A 22,449-nucleotide genomic window follows, 5' to 3' on the forward strand; every position below is an offset into this window, starting at 1 on the left:
TTAGGAATGGGGTGAAGTCCACGGTCGGCAGTTTGAAGTTGAAGCTGTGAGGGGTTGAGGCTGTAACCACGGAGTCAGGTAGGGCGTTCCAGGCATTTATCATTCTGTTGTTGAAGTTGTATTTTCTGTAATCGAGTTTGAAGCTATTTACCTTGAGTTAGATACAGAGATGGTTCTGACCAGTTCTGGAGAACCAGTAGAGGAAATTTTGAGTAGTTCGGAGAACCGGCAAATGCCACCTCTGACTGGCCCCCATCTCTTCTCTGCCTCCCATTGAGTCCCAGCTGATCGGCAGGGTCTTCTTTGGTTGCCCTGCCCAGGAGAATGGAGCTGGAAAGCAGGTTAGTGGGGTGGGGAGGGTATGGAGATTTTGCGGTAACTTTCCCCCAGGAGTGGGGAGGGAATGGGGATTTTGCAGTATCCTTCCCCTGCCATGCCCACCAACCCACGCTACACCCACCAAGCCACACCCACAGAAATGGTAGTAAAAAAAATTTGAATCCCACCACCGGTTAGATTTATTAACTTAGACTTATATACCGCTTCACAGTGCTTTACAGCCCTCTCTAAGCAGCTTACAGAGTCAGCCTGTTTCCCCCACAACAATCTGGGTCCTCGTTTTACTGACTGTGGAAGGATGGAAGGCTGAGTCAACCTTGAGCCGGTCAGGATCGAACTCGTGGCAGTGAGCAGTGAGTGAACCTGCAATACTTCATCCTAACCACTGCGCCACCAATAGCTCTTCTTGCCTTGCTTCTTCCAGAGTTAAGCAGAGTCAGAGTTTGTGAATATTTGGGTGGGGGAGTAAATGCTTGAGTTATAACTAAACAAAAGGGAAGCTGAGAAACACCCTCAGAAAAGATAGCACCAAGCCATTTCCATATATTGTTGCCCAATAATACAAATGGATCCCTCCAGTCAAGGTCACATCAAGCTCCATTTTTAGAAGTCATCTTTTCAAGAATGCATATTTTAAGGAAAAATGAATCATGCTACTTTGGGGATTTTTCAATGAAATAAGTGTTCCTGGAATAGGCATATAACAACAAAAAACAGTGGTTGGTTCACCAATTGAAGCTTTTAATCCCTGCTTCCTGCAGGAAAGGAGAAAAGAGAGATTAGGTAAACACCCAAGCTGGTGTTCTGTATCTCATGAGAATGTTCTTTAAATGGTCTTTAAAGTGATATTAGATGTAATACTGACTTTTCTTCTGTTATTGAGACAATTACTTTAGCACTTTCTGTTTTTTTGCTAATGGAAACTAGCATAGTTATCTTTCTGCCCTGAATTTGCCATCTCCTTTTTTTTTTTTAAATAAATCTTTGTATTCAATGTACTTAGGAATAACTTAGTTCATTTAATTCTGCCGTAAACCTTTTCACAATGTTAGAGTACGTTCTGCCCCTCAAAAGAGAGTTGGGAAATGCCTCGGTATTCTCTGTGTTGGCCAATAATGGCCCTGAAGACTATATTTTCAGGAGTATTATTTGCGGTGATTGTTGAAAGGATGATATTAAATTAAGTAATCCATTTAGCGGCAGGCTGGTTTGTATCTTCCAGCTTTCCAGAATCATTGCAATTGCCACCAGTTTGTATTACGTGGTGGTATGGAATTCCAGATAAGAAAATTAAAAAAACAAAAACATTGGCTGGTATTTTATGGGCCTGCGGAAAAAAATGAGATGCAAACGGCCATTTTGCCCAACCTGCTTGAGAGCTCAAAATGGCGCTTGTTGCTACATTACCGATGCTAACATGTTGAGGGTCAGAGAGTCCACTTTGTGCTTAATGGTAGACTTACACAGGGGTGGGCTTCAAAAATTTTAGCAAAGATTTCTCTATCTGGTTGTTGGGTGAGTGTGGCCATGGTGGGCATGGCCTAGTCGGCCTCCTGCATCATGGCGGGGGAGGGGGAAGGGAATTTTTGCCCTCCCTGGGCTCTGGAGGCTCCGGGAGGGCAAAAACGGCCTCCCCAGGCCCTGGACGCTCTCTGGAAGGTGGAAATGAGCCCATTTCTGGCTCTGACTAGCCCCTACCCCCATTTATCTCTCCGCCTCCTGAGTCCCAGCTGATTGGCTGGGTCTTCTTTTGTTGCCCTGCACAGGAGAACGGAGCTGGAAAGCAGGTTAGTGGGGTGGGGAGGGAATGGGATTTTGCAGTATTCTTTCCCCTGCCACGCCCACCAAGCCCCGCCCTGTCCCACCCACCAAGAACCAGTAGTAAAAAAAATTGAATCCCACCACTGGGCCAGAAGTACGTACAAGATCTACTGTGGGGTCAAAAAAGTTAAGATGGCAGCTGGAAACACGTTAAAAAAACGACAACACAGTTATGGGTGCAGTCTGGACTTTTTAAGCTTCTCTCCCTGTCTTCAATGCCCCTGTAATTTTATTTATAGATAGTCCTCGATTTAGGGGCATGCTTGATCCCAAAATTTCTGTGAGACCTTTGTGAAGTTGAGTGTTGCCCCATTTTATGACCTTTCTTGCCACAGTTGTGAATCTGGCTTCCCCCATTGACGTTGCTCATCACGAGGTTACAAAAGGGATCACATGACCCCAGGACCATGGCAACCGTCATAAATATGAGTCAATTGCCAAGCCTCTGAATTTTGACCATGGAGATGCTTCAACAGTCTTAAGTGTGAAAAATGGCCATAAGTCCCCTTTTTCAATGCTGTGGAAACTTTGAATGGTCACAAAGTGAACTGTTATAAGTTGAAGACTACAGGTAGTCCTCAAACATACAAACACAATTAAGCCTAACATTTAGGTTGCCAAGTGAGACATTTGTGAAGTGAGTTTTGTTCCATTTTACAACTTTTCTTGACACGTTTGTTAAGTGAATCTTAACAGTTGTTAAATGAGCAACACGGTTGTTAAGTGAATCCAGATTCCCTCCTAGGGGATCATATGACCCCGGGACATTGCAACCATCATAAATGTGAGTCACTTGAAATTGTAAGCCATGCGACCATGGGGATGCTTGTGATGACCCGGGGCGTGGCACAAAAGCAACAAAGTCACAAAAATAGGTAAATTCCCTTTAATACCTCCAACTAGGCCCCCAATGTCCAGTTATCTTCGGCTGGAGATCAAACTCTTCCAAAGGGGAAGAAATGCAGTCCAAACCCAAAGTACAGTAAGCCTGAACCAAGATAATGCACGTTTTGCTTCCACCCTGGTGCTGTGTGCAAACGCCCTTCTTATATCCTATTTTCCCAGCTGCAACTAATGAAAGGGATCAGGGCCTTTTTCTCTCCCATAAGCCACGTTACTCCCTTCTCTGTTCCTCCCTGAGTGCTCTAGGATGAACAGGGGATGGCCCTGGATCTTCCTCTGAATGCCTAGCCGGACTGTGCCCTTCTCCCATTTCTTCCACAGCCACCCGAGCCACACTCCCACTCCCTGTCAGCTGCTCAATCTCCCCCTCAGAATCAGACTCCAACAAGGGATGTTGCAATGCCGCAATGGTCGTAAGTGTGAGGAATGGTCATTAAGTCACTTTTTTCAATGCCATTGTAACTTTGAACGGTTGCTAAGTGAACTGTTGTAAGTCGAGGACTACCTCTACTTGAATGTTCACCTGTTTAGAACTATCCGTGCTGCTGTTTAGTTCTGTATCCATGCCTTGTGCCTTTTGTGCATTTGTGTGAAGGTCTGAAGTAGATATGAATTTGTCGTATTTAGTCTGAGTCCCTTCTGCTAACAAACACACTTTAGGTCAGTGTTCCAGAAAACCTTAATTCCAATAAGTAACTCCAAGACAGACATGTTCTCAAAGTTTCCTTTTATTAGAGGAGTAAATTTGCACATCTGGGAAATCCCGAATCTGAAAGTTTCTGGCTTCCAAAGTTGACACTTTATATTCCCATCGTTGCTTGATGTCTAGGTGGCTGGGAATGGTTTACAAACTCTTCGATTAGTTATATATCAAACAACACCGAGTTCACTTCTTCTTACGTAGCGTTTTGCTTCAGAGTGACAGTTGTTTGTTTATTATCGCGTCTTTACTGTGGTTCACCTAAAAAAATCAAGATGGCGGACATACCTAACACGCCTTTCTCCTTCTATTTCCCCCTCAACAATAACCCTATGAGATGGATCGAGCTGAAAGGGTGACTGGCTAAATCACCCAGTTTTTAAGAAGAGTCTAGACCAGGGGTGGGCAAACTTTTTGCTCGGGGCCTCATTGACTTTTAAAATTTGACAGACGGGCCGCCACCTGGTGTCGAAATGCCTGTCATTACAAGTCAAAATCAAATGAATGCAATCATTCAATCATTCACATCAAACCTTAATTCTGTACCAATCTTCGGTGGGCCGGATTAAAAAGACTAACAGGCCGGATGTGGCCCGCGGGCCGTAGTTTGCCCACCCCTGGTCTAGACAGTCACTTATCTGAAATGGTATAGGGCCATGATGGCAAACCTACGGCACGTGTGCCACAGGTGGCACACAGAGCCATTTATGCCGGCACGCAAGCCTCAGGCAAACTTACCTCACTATGCGTGCACACGCCTCACAGCTGATTTTTTTTCGGCCTCAAAAAAAGACTCTGCAGGCTTTGCAGGAAGAATAATAGGTCAGTTTTGTCACTTCCTGTGGTACCGGAAGTGACGAAACGGGCCTATTATTTGGCTGCAAAGCCTGTAGAGTCTTTTTGCAAGCCTCTGGGAGGCCGAAAAAGGCCTCAAACTAGCCGAAAAATCATCTGTGAGGCGCAGTGTAAGTAAGGGGGTGGCAGGGGAGGGGTTGCGCATGCATGCGCAGGGGGCATGCGCATTGCCTTCTGGATGCTGGCACACAAGCGCACAAGCCCACACACAATTTTTGGCACAGGAGCCCAAAATGGTTAGCCACCACTGGTATAGGGTCTCCTGCTTGAGCAAGGGAGAGGTGGGTTGGACTAGAAGACCTCCAAGGTCCCTTCCAGCTCATTCTATTCTATGGAACTCTAAGCTCCTTTTTCATGCCTAAGGCAAGACTCACAGTCTCCTGTTTCCTAGGCCAGCATCTTAACTACTAGAACTTTCTCTCTGGTCCTTATCAGCGCTAGGCCTAGCTGATTTTGTAACATGATTTGCTTTCAGGAGTTGAATTTCTGATGTGTGAAGGCCTGAAGTAGACATGCACGAAAGGAGAGAGGAGATGATAAAAGAGAGAAGGGCTTGTGGTGGAAAAGTTCAGGTCAGATGGCCTTTGGGGGGAAAAAGCAGAGCAGAGACAGCCAAGAAGACAAAACAAAAGCTTCTCCAAAAAAGAAAGAGCCACTCCCAACTTGGCACTTTTCACCATTTCCTCCCCCAGTTCATATGGGAACTAGCTCTTGTTTGTTGAGATAAACATGCCCAAATCTTATTGGAAATGATAAACGTTTATGGGAAAGGTCGGAGTTTGGAGTCATCCTCTAGAACCGTGATGGCAAAACCTATGACACGTGTGCTAGAAGTGGCACACACAGCCATCCCTCTGGGCACGCCAGCCATCGGCTGTTACTCTTCTGGGTTCCGGCGCGCGCACGTGCACCAACTAACTGGTGTTCATGCACGCGAGCATGTCAGAAACAGGAAGAGCAGTTCCTCGGCATGCATAATGTTTGCGCATGCATGCATGTATGTTCGAAACCAGAAGACCAGGTGGCCAGCGTGCCTGCATGCGCCGGGAACTGCTGTTCCTGTTTCGGGCGCGTGTGTGTTTCAGCGCTCGGTGCCTTTTTGGTGCGCACACACTCCCATTTCGACACTCGGTGCCGAAAAGGTTAACCACCACTGCTCTAGAACATGGATGGGGCATAAAATGGACCCTTTACAACCTGTGGACTTCGACTCCCAGAATTCCATGCTGGCTGAGGGATTCTGGGAGTCGAAGTCCACAGGTGGTAAAGAGGCCATTGTCCTCCCTCCCACCCCTGATCTAGAACAAGTGTTTGATGGGGGGCGTCCCACTTCACTCCTTCTGAATCTCAGATGTAATCTGGGAACCCGATTCTGACTTGGTTTGTGGGTGTGTGTGTAGGTGGACCATTTAATTTTAGAAAATAAGCAGTACAGGTGGGAAGCCCACATTTCACCGTATCGAACTGGAGTCTCTGATCCAAATGTTGGAAGAAGTATCCCACCTGGTTCAGTTCCAAGCTGGGAGAAAGAAAGACCCCGGAAAACATGGAGGATGACTGGAAAGAAAGGTCCCATTTATTGGTGAAGCAAAATCACCAACCACATGTGATTTTGGGACAGCTGGCTAAATGGAGTTGAATGTGGGTGTTTTATTATACCTTCTTTGGGCCTTGTATTTGAGCTTCCTGTTCCTGTGCAAGAACATGTCCTTTAATATTCTATTGGCTGTTGTCAGATTCCTATGGGGGGTCATGTAGGGGTCATATCTGGCTCTTTTGTCAACAGAGGAAATGCAAATCCTAGGTTTGTCTGAGCTAATTTTCAGCTTATTGTTTATCTGAGCTCCGAGGCTCTGGGCTGGTGCAATGAAGGGGCTTATGTTCTGAAAGGGTGTTGGGCAATTCCTATTGTGGTTTAATGGCTTTTGTCCTGTGTTGGATCTTGGGTGAGGAGCTGCTTCTAATCTTATCACTCTGCTTTTTTTTAGCTGTCATACTTAGCTGAAAGCAGTTTCGAAATGTCCTGCCTCGAAAGGATTTCTGCCTGCAGTATTTGTTTTGCTTATGAATAGAGCCATCTAGATAGCTGGTTTCTTCTTTCAATAAGCTCTTGATCCCCTCCAGTGTTGGCATCGGCTGTGGGCTATTAAGAAAAAAAAAGTTTTCCGTCTTTAAGAGCACGTTTCTCTGTTTCTCCTTTAGGGAAAAATAATATTCTGCCTTTTTAATATTTCCCAAAATATTTCATTCTTCAGGGGAGGTGGCAGCTTCCCACACAATAATGCTGGGGGAAGACATAAAATTCCCCAGTACAATCTTCCAGGTGACAGTCCTTGCAGGCAAATTCAATTCCAGTTCTGGGCATGCAATTATCCTGGAGCAATGACGGAGTAATTTGTAATTGCTTTTTTGTGAGTTGCGGATCCTGTTTGGCATTGCCATTGTCAAGACGCTTGTGCAGACGACCAGAATCTCTCTCTCTCTCTCTCTCTCTCTCTCTCTCTCTCTCTCTCTCTCTCTCATTTATTTATTTATTTGTCAAAATGTTACAATACAACAGAAACAACAATAAACATAAATTTAAATACAAGAAATAGGAACTAATACTTGGGGACAATAGGACAGGGATGGTAGGCACATCCCTGTGCACATTGTGTGCGCTTATGCACACACAATCTGTGTGTGTGTGTGTGTGTGTGTGTGTGTTAATGGCATTATTTGAGACTGGGAAAAGGAATAATTGGCTCCAACAGTGTAAGCATTACCACTCTAGAGCAAGCAAGGCGTGGTTGCAGTCACTAACTTTTCAGTTTTATATTTCTGTCCCATGCTTGAGAAAGTGAGTGTAAAAGCAACCATTTTTCCTTAGTAATGCTCCATCCGGGTGTGCAGAGATATTGGAAAATAACTGCAGGTAGTCCTCGACTTACAAAGTGCATTTAGTGGCCATTCAGAGTTACAAAGGCACTGAAAAAAGTGACTTAAATGACCATATTTTTCACACTTAACCACCATTGCAGCATTCCCATGGTCACGTTCATGATCAAAATTCAGACCCTTGGCAACTGACTCCTATTTATGATGAGGTTGTGTAATCCCTTTTTTGTGGCCTTCTGGCAAGCAAAGTCAACGGGGAAACGAGATCCATTTAACAACCGTGTTGTGAAAATAACACCTGCACTGATTCACTTAGCAAAGGTGGCAAGAAAAGCCGTAAAAACGAAGTAAAAACTCACAAATGTCTCCCTTAGAGATTTGCTCAAGATTTGCTCGAAAAGGATGGTGTGAATTTATAATTAAAGTCTAATAAGGAGTTAATAATAACGTAATGTAATATAAGTGGTTGATTTATATAATATGAATTATATATGTAAATTTAGTAGGGAAAGACTGTTGATATTGTGCACAAAAGAGATATATCAACCGACACACTGAACATTGGAAAGATGGTTTTGCTTGATGTTTTATGTTTGTATTTGTCAATGTTTGTTATCAAAATAAATAAAAAACTTAAAAAAAATACAAATGTCTCACTTAGCACCATAAATTTTGGGCTCAGCTGTGGTCTTAAGTCAAGAGCTACCTGTATGTTGGAGAAGGAAGCTGAAAGGCACTAAAAAGCAGGTTTTGTGCCCAGTCATTGTCTAATTTCAACAACACCATCCCTTCCCAAGTGATCCATTAAGCCTCCAGCTGCAAAGATTTTCTTTTTCCCATTCGAAAGAAGAAGAAAAGAAAAAGAAGATAAGGCTGGAAATAAAAATTTTAAAAAGCAGAAAAAGAGGTGCCGTGAAAGAAATAGAGGGCCTGAAAAGGAGGAGGTGGGGCCCCAGCCATTTTAGGCTTTTTTTTTTCCCCCAAGGGAAAGTAGCTGTTATCAGAGAAAATAAAAACCCAAACAGAGCCTCAAAATCTAAGGTGGGAATGAGCTCATCCAGCTTCTTTCAACCAAGCCCATAATTTGCATTATGAACAAAGCATGCAGTGGAAAAACAGATGTGGCTGTTCCCAATGAATGCCATTTGGCAGCCTGTTACCCTTCATTAAAAAAAAATAAGTCTAATTGCACACAGTGCAATTAATTCCTTCCCCTCATTCTTAGAACCGTTTTGTCTTCCCCTAAAAGTGCTTTGTGTACCATGTTCTGTCCGTCCATTTAGAGTTAACAAGTTCCCATTAAAATGCAGCTGTCTCTCAGAGGTGGGTATTCAGCAGGTTCTGACCAGTTCTGGAGAACCAGTAGCGGAAATTTTGAGTAGTTCGGAGAACTGGCCAATACCACCTTTGACTGGCCCCGCCCCCATCCATTCCCCGCCTCCTGAGTCCCAGCTGATTGGCTGGGTCTTCTTGGGTTGCCCTGCACAGGAGAACGGAGCTGGAAAGCAGGTTAGTGGGGTGGGGAGGGAATGGAGATTTTACAGTATCCTTCCCCTGCCATGCCCACCAAACCAAGCTACGCCCACAGTATCGGTAGTAAAAAAAAATTGAATCCCACCACTGCCATCTCTGTTTACTAGTCTGAAAGTATTGTTTTGAATGTAAACTAAATAGCTTTACATTTAGTTTCAGGGCTCAGGTTTTTTTTTCCTTCCTGCTGATGGAAAATACAGGTAGTCCTCGATTTATGATGACAGTTGGGCCCAGATATTAGGCTGCTCAGGGAAACGTTTATTAAGTTTATTAATGGCGCATCACTGCCATTGTTAAATCAGTAACATGGTTGTTAAGTGGCCACTCCCTTGATTTTGCTTTTTTTCAGTGACATTAAAACTTCAAACGGTCACTAAGTGAACTGTTGTAAGTTGAGGGCTACCCGTACGCGAATCCTGAATTTCAATGACATAACATGGAATATAAAATAACATTTAAATTTCACTGTATTACTTTTTTTTTAAAACCATGTGCGGAAATTGGAAGCATCTTATCTGCTTATTAAACTAAAATTTTAGTTTGGTGAAATTGGTTGTTGAGTTTGAGTGATCTTGATAACAATAGTGTAACAATTATGTCGAGAAGCTACAGCCACCAGGGTTTGCATGTGACATATTGTTCTGACCCAAACCTTGTTCCAAGGAAACAAACACGAAACAGAGGTAACAGCAAAACCTTTTAATGATTCTTTATGAATTTCGTTCCTTCATGGCTGAAAGGCTGTTTCAAACTAATCGTCTCTGATAAGAACGAGCCTTGCCAAGGTTGTGCAAGGCTGCCAAGAATACTAAATAAAGTTGCCAAGAAGTATTTCAAACACAAAGAGTCTCCAAACACAAACTAAGAAAGTCCAAATGTCCACAAGGTTTCAGTGCAAAAACTTCTTTGCTTCCTGCAAAGAACTCCGGTTTCTCAGCTGACTTTTATCTCTTAAGGGAGGGGCCATTACCTTGCAGCCTTATTCCCGAGTCGCCCGTGCTGCTGCAGCTGCACTTTCCTTCGAGCAGCCCTGTGCGCACATGAATTGAGCACAGGCTCCTGGGGGACCCCTTCATCACTGCTGCCAGCCTCCACAATCTCCGAAGACAGCATTCCATTCCCTGATGGTCCTGGCCCCATCCCTGCATCACACGCATGCCCCTCACCTGAGTCCTCGCTCTCTGAGACCTCAGCTGTCCACACCTGCTGCGGGTAAACCACAACACATATGCAGACTTTCTCTCTAACTACTTAAAGCAGTAACAAAATCACAGAATAATGCAACCTAAAGCAGGTGAAAAATACCGAAATCAGTAAAACTGAATTAATATTCTGAGACAAAAACCTACTTGAACATTGCAGGGCGCACTGCTGAGAAGGCAAGTGTGAGTTTCTGCTGCAAATTGTCACTTAGAGAATTGTCTTTCTCTCCTAACTTATAATTCTGTTGCTATTTCTTCATAAACAGCTGGAAACATAATCATTAACAGGCGCTCCCCACGGATTGTATGCAAAATTCTGAAGTTTAGAAGAAGCTTGAGTGGAAGAACAGAAGATTACATTTGACAGCGGTAAGGAATATTTCAACTTTTATTTGGACTTAACACAAACCATTATTTTTAAATAAATCAGAATTAGTTTTGCAGGTGAAAAAAATGTTATAATTGATACAGCCAGGTCTTGGTTTTCCTTCCATTTCTTTTGAAAGTTTTAACCTTACAGGTAGAACCCAAAAACAATCCAAGCCATGATTTTTGAATTTTTTAAAAAATCACAGCAAACCTTGTAGACAAACCAATGTGGTTTAAAAGAGTGATTTGTCCATCCTCAAAATATGTCTCCCCGTTTGCTATGGGGTTTATACACTGCAATAATCTTTAAAAAATGCAGGCACTCCAAAAGCAGTTCCATCAACAGACACATCAACCTACAACCAGCCAATGGACTCCTCAGAATTCAAATCAACAACACAGCCAACCAAAATGGAACCACCCGTCAACCAACTCATGCAACCCGCTCCAACTAGCACTTCCACCTCCCTATGACCCTTTCCTGACATGACCTACTCATCACAAGAGCCATCACAAGACCCTCACATGATGTGATCCACACAGTGGTGAGCTGCACATTTATTTAACCACCGGTTCTCTGGCTGGGTAGGCGTGGCTGATTGGTCATGTGACTGGGAGGGTGACATCACTCATCACACCCAGCCCCACCTCCCAGCCCCTCGCCTGAAAAGAAGAGGTAGGATTCAGCCAGGGTTCTGACCCAAGCCTTGTACAAGTCAAACAAACACAAAGCATGTATAAAAGCAGAACTTTTTGATGCGGCGCTGTGAATTTTGTGCATTCACAGCCAAGAGTCATTTAAAACTAATTGTCCCAGATAAGAGCGAGCCCTTTCAAGATTGCGAAAGGCTGCCAAGAACAAAAGACTAATTGCAGATAAATATCCAAAGCCAGAAGTTTCCAAAAACAAACCGCAGTAAGCAGGGCTTCAACAAGGACTCTGAGTAGAAAGAACTTCTTTGCTTCCTGCAAAGAAACCAACCCCAAAGGCTGGCTTTTATCCCTTATGGGAGGGGCCATCACCTTCCAGCCTTATTCCTAAGTCGCCTGTGCTGCTTCAGCTGCTCTTTCCTTTGAGCAGCCCTGCATGCACACACAGGCTCTCTGGAGTCCTCTTTGTCACTGCTACCAGACTCCACAACCTCCAAAGGCAGTACCCCACTCTCTGATAGTCCTGGCCCCATCCCTGCATTACACACAGGCCCCTCGTCCGAGTCTTCGCTGTCAGAGTCTTCAGTTGTCCGCACCCGACGAACCACAACAGCCAGTTGGGACTAATCCCACCACTGGCTGGCCCCGCCCCTGCCCATTTTTGGTCTGTTTTAGGACTGTTTTCAGGCCTTTTTTTCAGCCATTTTCAGGCTGTTATGGGTGCCATTTTCAGGCCATTTTTGGTCCAGAAAACGCCCTGAAAAACAGCCTGAAAACGGCCCAAAATGGCCTGAAAATGGCCCCCAAACATCCTGAGAACAGCCTAGTAAATGACCCAGAAAATGGCCTGAAAACAGCCCAAAAACGGGCAGGGGGAGGGTCAGCCAGTGGTGGGATTTGCCGGTTTGCTGAACTGTGCCTAATCTTAACTACCGGTTTGCAAGAACTAGTGTGAACCGGCAGTACCCCACTTCTGCATCCCACACCTGACCCATAAGAAGGCCCATCACAAGATTCTCACTTGGCAGAACCTACACCTGACCCATCACAAGATCCTTACCTGATGTGACCTCCCCATCAGAAGACCCGCTGACCACATGAAGTCTTTATAAGCAGAAGAACACCAACATCCCCTAAATTCTACCGAAGACGTTACTTAGCTTGGTAATGAATTGTTTGGAAACCAACTCATGAGCTTGGGAAATAAAATAGGCCTCCCCTTTCACCCTGCACCCAAGCTACAGATATTCGCCACTATCGCTAAAAAAAATTCAGCTGGGGGAGGGGAAATAAATCAAATCAAGATGGAAGCTGGAACCACGTGACTGAAACTCCGCCCCCTTTTTATGCTTAATTGTCAGCGCCATCTTGATTTTTTTTAAACCTCCCTGCCTGTTGATGTTCCTGCAGAAATAGTCAAATAATGATGATCGTTACATTATTATTGATTTACTGTTTCCAAAGAGGTGAATTTAAGTTTGGGTATCAGCTGGCATTCAGGAATAAAGAATCCAGTTTATCACTTTGCTCAGGCATTCAGATGCAATAGGATCTGAAGGGCTGTGTCCACTCAGGTGGACGTCTGAACGAGAGCTATACTGAAATTTCTCCCATTAAAAGTGACCCAAATTTGCATCCATGAAGGGAAACCAATTTTACATTAATTAGTAAACCAGCAATTCAGTTAAAAGCAAGCCTTACACACTGTATCTGTGCCTGCATCTTGTATAATGTTTGCCTGTAGTTGATAGAAAAGTCTTTACAGCCATGTGAACCAGTATTCAAGGTGTGTTGGCTTTTGTACATTTGTTCACCATGCAAATTCCCAGCTTCCCCTAGCACTTTTAGTCCTCGAAATCAGCAAATAAATATGTTTGTATTTAGTCTGGGTCCCTCTGCTAACACACACACTTTATGCCCGTAGTTGCTTGATGTCTAGATAGCTGGAAATTATTTACAAACTCTTTAATTAGCTGTATATCAAACAACACTGGAGTTCACTTCTTCTATGTACTGTTTTGCTTCAGAGTGACAGTTGTTTGTTTATTATCCTTCCTTTATTGTTGTTCACCCAAAAAAATCAAGATGGCGGACATAACTAATACTTCTTTCTCCTTCTATTTGACCCACAACAACAATCCTATGAGGTGTATTGAGCTGAAAGGGTGACTGACTAAGTCACCCAGTTTTTAAGAAGAGTCTGGACCAGGGGTCTCAAACTCAATTTACCTGGGGGCCGCTGGAGGCAGAGGCTGGGGAGGCTGGGCCGCATAAGGAATTCCACAAAAACGTTGTTAAAAAATATCCTCAAATGTTATACTTTCATATCACGGTGGGGCCACAGGATATCGTCCCGGGCAGCGAGAATGAGACCTCTGGTCTAGACAGTCACTTATCTGCAATGGTATAGGGCAGTGATGGCGAACCGTTTTGTTGCGGTGTGCCATAAACGCACGCACGCCGGCACCCACAATGCAATGTGCCCCCTGCACATGCGCATGCAACACCCCACCCTGCCCCTTACCTGCACTGGGCGTGCACATGTGCGCGTGCCTCCCAGCTGATTTTCAGCTTGTTTGATGCTGTTTCCGCCCTCCCGGAGGCTTGAGGGAAGCCTCTGGCGTCTCGGGAGGCTGAAAACGGGCCCGTTTCGGCATTTCCAGTATTTCTGGAAGGCCCATTTTTCGGCCTCCCGAGGCTGCAGAGGTTTCCCTCGAGCCTCCGGGAGGGCAAAAACGGCCTCCAACGGCCGAAAATCAGATGGGAGGCGTGCGCGTGCACAGTGTAGGTAAGTTTGGCTGGGGCTGACGTGCCCGCACCAATGGCTCCGAGAGCCACCTGTGGCACGCATGCCATAGGTTCCCCATCATGGGTCTCCTGCTTGAGCAGGGGTGGAGGGTTGGACTAGAAGACCTCCAAGGTCCCTTCCAGCTCATTCTATTCTAAGGAATTCTAAGTTGGTTTTTCATGCCTTAAGGCAGGACTCACAGTCTCCTGGTTCCTAGGCCAGCAGCTTAACTACTAGAACTTTCTCTCTCTCGACCAAGCTAATTTTTGTAACATGATTTGCTTTCAGGAGTTGAATTTCTGATTCTGCTCCAGCTTATTTGAAACCACAATACACTTGGCATTTTCTTTTCCCATTGCTTCAGTGCAGGCCTGTTTTCTCACAGGTGGGAGCTCTTGCATAATAGCTCAACCTCTTTCTCCTGGCTTTAAGGCTGAATCCAACCTTTGCTCTTCCTCCTCCTCCTCCTCCTCATCCAAGGTCCATTATTTTATTCCTAGAACATGTTTCTTCCTTAGAACAGTAACTGGTTAAGACAGTGGTTCTCAACCTTTCCTTCATCATGGACCCCCTTTAAATACCTTTTGTGGCCATCGACTTAAGGTTTAAATCATAACATTTCTCCAAGCCTTTGCGGACTGCCTGTGGTGACATTGCTGGCCTTGCCACAGAGGTCAATGGACCACAGATTAAGAACCATTGGATGAAGGGATTCTAAGAGTTCCACACATCTTAAAGTTGTCAAGTTTGAAAAACACTGGTTAGGAATTTGGCTCTCTTCGTTCCTGATCCAGTAGCCAAAGTTACATGGAATGATGGTCAGAAGACAGTCTGAGGATAAATTATGGGCATTTTCTCATGTTATTTCCATATCTCATTAAGGGCTTTTAAATTCAACTGAGGTATGGCGGCACAGCGATTGGTGATGCCTGAGAAGATTTCAGTGCTTTCATTTTCTATTTTCTAGACTGGATTTCCGTCACACAGCTTCCAGTGGAAGACAGCAACTTCTCATTTTATTTTATTTTTTCAATCCACCAGATAAATGCAGAGAAATATTTCTACTGACAAACATAAATTGGCTAGAGTGGAGGGACTCTTTATTTTATTATCTTTTCGCATGGAGTGAGGATGAAAGAACTTTATACCCTTCATAACTGGGAGTAAACCCAATATACACCCCGCTTTTGGGTCAGATGGAGGGAAAGTGGGAGAGCAGATTAGCGCATGATTTTCTTTGTGCATTTTCTGAGTCTTGATATTTTTATAGAAGTGATAACAACTATGAATTGGTTCCGAATTGTCTGTTAGGAATTGAGGAATAGAATGCTTACAATATGTGTGTATCCAGAGCGGTTCCCCCCCCCCCACCCAAACAAGTGGGTAATTTCTTGCTTTTTATTCACCTCAAATGTTTTGTGGTTGAAAACCGCCAATACCACTAACTGATGTGCCATTTCAACATTTAAATAGCCTCTTTGTGGTAGTTCTCACTGCTTAGTTATATATGTGTTTTATTTTATTTTATAGTACCTCATACATCTGTTATTCTGTTTTATCTTAACTTGTTAATAAATTCTGACTTCTTCTTCTTCTCCTTCTCCTTCTCCTCTCTCCTTCTCCTTCTCCTTCCCTCCTCCTCTCCTCCTCCCTCCTCTCCTCTCTTCTTTCTTCTTCTTCTTCTTCTTCTTCTTCTTCTTCTTCTTCTTCTTCTTCTTCTTCTTCGTCGTAAATTGGAGCTGTATGTTGTCTTCCCCAAGCCTTCCCCCACCCCTTTCTGTAGCTCCCTTGCAGCTTTTATTCCTGAATAATAAATAAATAAAAAGCAGAAGGGGATAGAATTCAAAAAGCTATCATTTCTTTATTAAATCAGTGTTATTCATTCCTGGAAGTCTTTTCTTTTGTTCCATTCATATCCTTTTCTCCTTTAACCTTTCCTAATTATCCCTCCTCCAGAACCAGAACAGGCAGGAAAGAAAAAGCAAATCTTTTGATTTGCAGTGTATTTATTTTCTTGATCATATGCTAGATTATCCCCCCCCCCCGACACACACACACACACACACACACCAGGTGATAGGAAGTTTGTTCTGTGTGTGTGTGTGAGAGAGAGAGAGAGAGAGACAGACAGACAGACAGACAGACAGAGACAGAGAGAGACAAAGAGAGAGAGAGAGAGAGAGAGATGGAGAGAAGGAGAGGGAGAGAGAGAATTAGGCCCTGATCATCTCTGCCAGATGTTAGCTCCTTTGGATATCAGGATATTTGGGCACATGATGACAGTTCTAATTTTATTTTCATCACCCCATGCCAGAATGACAAGAATACTGCCTTGTTCAAATTTGATTTCATAAATCACTGCTTACTTGAGCGATTTGTGGAGGATGAAAATGGGATTTTCCACCTCTGTCCAGGGGTGATATTCTACCAGTTCGTCCCGGTTCGAGCAAACCAGTAGTCAAAAAAATGTTACAGTTTAGCCGAACCGGTATTTCTTTTTTTTTTTTTTTAAACTCCTGACGATCGGCTGTTCCGACGATCAGTTGTGCCGGGATCCCCCTCTCTGTCTTATTGCTTCACCCAGGAAACTTCCCTGAGGCCCAGGAGGCCAAAAACAGAGCACAGGAGGGGGGGGCGCACAGCACCCCCACCCCACCCCCCACACGCCATTTTTTTTTTTTGCCTCCTGGGCCTCAGGGAAGCCCAAAAAATGGAGCGTGGGGGAGGGTGCTGCAAAAAAAGAAGAAAAAGAAAAAGCCACGCCCACCCAGTCCCATGGCCACGCCCACCTAACCAGGCCCCAGAACCAGTAGTAAAAATATTTGCATCCTACCCCTGCTCTGTTCCTTCCTTAGCAGACCATAGGAAATGTTGTATTCACAGACTGACTGTAGTCCTCAGTCCGGTCCGCGCTTCTGGCGGGAGCGCAGACCGCTCTCATTGGTTGATGCCGTTTGACAGCCGGCTATAAAAGGAGCTGTCAAACGGCATCAGCTGACTGCCTGCAGCCGCGGCAACCCTTTATTCTTGGAATAAAGCTTCTTTTCTGTTAGCTCCATGTCTGCCTCAGTATTTATCGCCGCTCTACAACAGGAAACAACTGCATTGTCCAAGACTATTGAGCCTTTCCTTTGGCACTCCTGGGAGGAGTGGGGCAGGGTGGGCGGAGCTGGGCGGTCGGTCCAAATACCGGTTCAGCGAACCAGATGCAAATTTAACATCCGGTTCGCGCAAAACGGTCCAAACCGTTAGAATCCCATCCCCCCCCCCCAAGAAGACCCACATCAAGCAGGAACATGAAGAAGAGCTGACAGATTTGGGGAGGATTGTGCCATGAAACAGCAGAGAATTCTGTTTTCTGTCTCACCATAAAGTTACCTACCATTGCTTCCTGTCAGCCGTTGGACAGGCTGATCCGAGCTTGTGAACCAAGGATCAACTTGTGGTGGGTATAAGAGGAACACTTGGGTCGATATAATTAAGCTCTCCTGATCTCGAAAGCAGGTTGCTCCCAAAAGACGGCGCCCAAGGACTGGAGGGAAGGTTCAATCTTGGAGCAGTCTTAAGTGTTAGATGCCAGGTTGATCTTATCTTCTAAGGGTCACCTTGCTATGTGGTTACAAAATGGGTTGGAGGATTGTTTATGAGCTCTGAGTTGGGTTAAAAAAAAAAACTTATATCAATAGTTCTGAGTCTGTCTTTTGGACTAAACGATGCATAGAGGTGATTCATTTCATCATTAAACAAACCGTGCAATTCAACCACGATAAAGTTGATTTCTGTGATTTAATCTATGTGACTCTGTTGTATTGTACATTTTGTTCCAGTAACATTTAGCAAACAATGGCTACAGATGAAAGAGGTACAGAACGCAAAGTTCAGTCCAAAGGACTAGGTAGCAATGCTCCAGGTACAGAAAAATAATAATAATAACATTATCAAAATTGGACAAGAATAACAAAATGTATGGTTTGGGATACAGATTAAAGAGACAGAATTTGTTCTTGGATTTGGAAGTGGCTAAATTGCAATGTTATCATTATCAAACTCATTATTCTTAAACACAATATACATTGGAAACAATTTTAGGACCTACCGTAATAGAGAGATTAATTAAAATTAATAGGTACTATAAAGACGTGAGCCTCATAAACTGCAACTAGGGCTCATAAACTGTTTATGAGCCTCATAAACTGCAACATTGTATAGGTAATATTTTATTTACGACCACAATTGAGCTCAAAATTTCCATTGTAAAGTTGTAAAATGGGGCAAAACAAATTCATCACTTAGCAACATCAGTTTTGGGCTCAATTGTGGTCAGAAGTTGCGGACTACCTGTATCTGGATGGGAAATCACTACTAGAGCTGTAGTGTGGATCTGAACATTGGCTCTGCTTTTGCTACAGGATTTATATTCCTTCCTCCACCGTTCTGTCAGAACTGAAGAAGCTTCTTAGATGAGAAGCGAAACATCTTCAAGGAAAAACAAACTCCAGCTGCCTTTTGAAAAAAAAGTCCTTACTTGGGACTTCCAAGTAAGAAATGGATAACGCTAATCATAGATGACATGGTTTGATTGAAGAAACCCAAAGTACCCTCTGCTTTAATGGATCTTTCTTGGACTGGTGAAAATTATTAGAGATAGTTGCACTTGGATTTGGATCTAGCAGCAAAACTATTAATATTCAACCATCTCCAAAATTGCATTTGCCCATACCGCCATCTCTTTCCCATGCATCTATTAATTGCTCTCTGAAATTTTCAGTCAGTGGGTATAGCCAGTTTTAATCACCATTGTAACAATTCTGTCTCTTTATCACTGCAAACGATGTGTGTGTTATTTGTGTGCTGTTGCTGTGTTCGTTGCTGCAGGATTCTGACTTGCAATTATGCAAGCGAAGAGCATAATTTCATGATGTTCTGAAGTGTGATTTTCCTACATTCTGTGCTTTTTTTCCCCTCTATGTTTTTCTTTTCAAGGGCATGCTTTAAATTTGGAGTTTTATCATTGATTGCATGAAGCTTTTGGCAAATGCTGTAATCATGCCACTATGGAATTAGTGGCAGATGAAAAAAAAAGATATAACAGAGGAACATTAAAGGATCTATATAAGAAAACCACAGTGCCAAATCTTGCATTAAAGCATCAATATTAAAATTTGTGTATCAGTTCTAAAATGCAAAGATGGGCATTAACAGATAATAGCAGTTCCTTTCATCAATAAACACCTTCAAATCTCTGTAAAATAGAACTGCAGAGCCCCATTCAAGGGAAGTTGACAGTTGCAGAAACCAAGGCCATGTGCTTGTCACATTTTTGGCAAAAGTACAGAAGCGATTATGTTCTTCTAATCTTCCGGGATGTATCTTTGTCTGATTTGATTTCCATGTCTTAGTGGCAGACAATGTTGCCAGATCTCTAGTCAAAACAATAAGAATAGAAAATAACCATTAAAATGACCACATAATAATATGTTTTATTCTACACCTCTGGGATTCACTGGTGGTTCCTTCCAAAGCCCTAATTAGGTTTCACCAAGTTTCAATTTTTAAAGTCAGCCAGGGACTCCTAAACAATAAGCAGAACAACTCAGTAGCTGTTTTATTGTAGAACTCTGAAGATGGAAGTCATTAGAATAATCTCACCCAACCCTCCATGAACAAGGGTATCCAAAGTGTCAAAAAAAGAAAGAAAGAAAAAGAAAGGCAAGATGATGGCTACAATCATGCAGCTGTTCCTTTTTAATGTGTCTTCTGGATGAACATAAAATGGGATGGGATTTTTGTTGCGTAGTTTGGCTGCACTCTTGATTATTATTTTTAAAATCTTCCTAATGGACATAGTAAATAATCTCATGGATAGGCATATGTCATGGTTCAAACTCATGATCCTTGTAGTCTCTTCCAACTCTACTACTCTGTGATCTTGTGATGACTGATCATAGAGTAAGTGCCCTCGCAGCACTGGTGATATATTCATGCTTCCATATACTTTGCCACCCTGTGTAAAATGCCTCTCCATGTAAAAAGCTGTTGTTCTTTAACAGGGAACAACACCCAAGAAGATAGGCTCAAGATCCAGAAGGATCTTGACAGACTAGAACACTGGGCCGTATCTAACAAAATGAAATTCAATGTAGAGAAAAGTAAAGTCCTACACTTAGGCAAGAAAAACCAAAAGTACAAATATAGACTGGGTAAAATCAGGCTCAATGGCAGTAGCTGTGAGAGGGATCTTGGAGTCTTAGTGGACAACCAGCTAAGTAGGAGCCAGCAGCGTGCAGCCGCCGCCAAAAAAGCTAATACAATCCTAAATTGCATTAACAGAGAGATACAATCAGGATCAAGGGAGGTACTAATACCACTGTATAAAGCCTTAGTAAAACCACACCTAAGAGTACTGCATCCAGTTTTGGTCACCACACTATAAAAAAGATATTGAGACTCTAGAAAAAGTACAGAGAAGAGCAACCAGGATGATTAGGGGACTGGAGATTAAACATAGGAAAAATGGTTACTGGGCACGGCTAGTGAAGAGAAGAGAAGGACCAGGGAAGACACGATAGCAGTCTTCCAATATTTGAGGGCTGCCACAGAGAGGAGGAAGGGGGTGAAGCTGTTTTCTAAAGCACTCGAAGGCCAGACAAGGAATAATGGATGGAAACTGAACCAGGAGAGATTTAACCTGGAAATAAGGAGAAACTTTCTGACAATGAGAACAATCAACCAATGGAACAGCTTGTCCTCGGAAGTTATGGGAGCGCCATCACTTGAGACTTTCAAGAAGAGATTGGACTGCCATTTGTCAGAAATCATGTAGGGTCTCCCGCTTTGGCAGGGGGTTGGACTAGATGACCTACAAGGTCCCTTCCAACTCTGGTTATCTGTTACCTGATAATTTTGGCCCTACACAAACCAAGTGGACTGATTGAAACTTCCCTTGTTTTATATGTTAGTACCTAAAATGCCTAAAGCAAGCCATAGTTGAGACATCTAGAACAAAAAAACACAACTTCTGTCCAGGGTCACACTCCCCCCAAAGTTTTAAGTGTGGCTTATGGAGTTCCTCCAAATCATGCCAAATTATCATTTTTAACATGAGAGAAGAGGTAAATTATTAAATGCCTGTTGAGTTCCTTTGTTAGTTCAGAGTATACGTTTATCTTGTAAGGATTATTGTTTAATTCAGTGGTGCCTCCTGTCCTCTTCTATCTTTGTTCTGCGTCACTTTGGAAGTGACCATCTCAGACAGATCTCAAGACACCTGTGGTCTTGTTGGCTTCTGCTTTGGAAGACAGAGCTCAAAATGTAAGTTAAGTAGGATATGGGGACATTTTCCAGCAGAAAACCAGACTGATGCTAGATGACTAATAAGAAGTATGAATAACACTATCTGGAGAACTGAACACTACATTTACATAACATTCTGGGGGTTTACATAACATTCTAGCTATGGTCTGCAGTGCCTATGTAGATAGTGCTGTATATATACATTAATTGAAGATTTGGATTGTTTCTGTAGTTGTATTAAAAAAGTGAAACTGGCATTTTTCTCTTTTTCAAGCAATACATAGAGATTGGAGGAGGAACATAGCTTTCTTCCTAGACCATGATGTTCCATGATAAGACCAGGCTTCAAAAATATTTAGTATGAGAATCTGTAGAACAGTTCAATTTTCATTATCAAAATGAAAAGAAGCTAACTGGAACATACTAAAAAGTAAAACCATATTAATCCCAACCAACAGAACAATGTGGAAACTCATAAAACTGCTACAATTACTCTAAAAACATGACATTTTAGTATCATAGAGAGAGAGAGAGAAAAAAAAATCAAATTGCTGAACACCACAATAGTCACGTTTGGTTCCAAGTGTAAACAAAATGTTTAAAGCAGTACAACCTGGCTACCTCAAAGCCTATGGTAGCATGATCAGTTATTCCCTTGAGTTCATGGATCTTTCGTAGATGCTGCCAAATCAGGCTCCAAACCGAATTGTTCCCAAGGGATAATGTGTTAGTGAAGCCTCTGGCATGTAAGTGTGTATTTATAGTTGTATTTGATTTTCTCGATGTTGTTCTGTTCTATGGTAATGTTTTAAATTGTCAGTTGGGTGTTGTAAGCTGCTCAGATGTCTGTGGAGATTCTCAGTCATCCGGTTCATGGTTGTTGCAAAGGAGCTTTTTCAAAAGATAACTGGACTTGCTTCATTTTCAAACAAAAACAATGTCTTTAAGGAAAAAGTCCAGTTTTCTTTTGAAAAAGTACCTTGACTACAGGCGTGTCAAGCTCACATCGTCACGGCGGCGTCACGTGACGTATCGGGACTTTCCCCCCACCCTTCGCTAAACCGTGCATGGGCGTAACGCAATCGGCCTGTGTACCGGGAGTTTGACAGGCTTGCTTT

At 43.2% G+C, this 22,449-nt stretch overlaps 1 protein-coding gene across 2 annotated transcripts in view; it reads left to right on the top strand.

Moving 5' to 3' along the window:
* CRACD (capping protein inhibiting regulator of actin dynamics) overlaps positions 1-22,449 on the top strand; it is a 169,191-nt gene that overhangs the window by 65,615 nt on the left and 81,127 nt on the right. For both annotated transcript variants that reach the window (XM_087963598.1, XM_026676554.2), the window contains exon 2: positions 10,497-10,599. The gene's annotated coding sequence lies outside the window, so the exon portion shown is untranslated. The remainder of the gene's footprint in view (positions 1-10,496; positions 10,600-22,449) is intronic.

The sequence above is a fragment of the Notechis scutatus genome, chromosome 4 (assembly GCF_049901735.1).
Source record: "Notechis scutatus isolate UNSWTSFEM ecotype Mainland chromosome 4, rNotScu1.2, whole genome shotgun sequence".
Lineage (NCBI taxonomy): Eukaryota > Metazoa > Chordata > Lepidosauria > Squamata > Elapidae > Notechis > Notechis scutatus.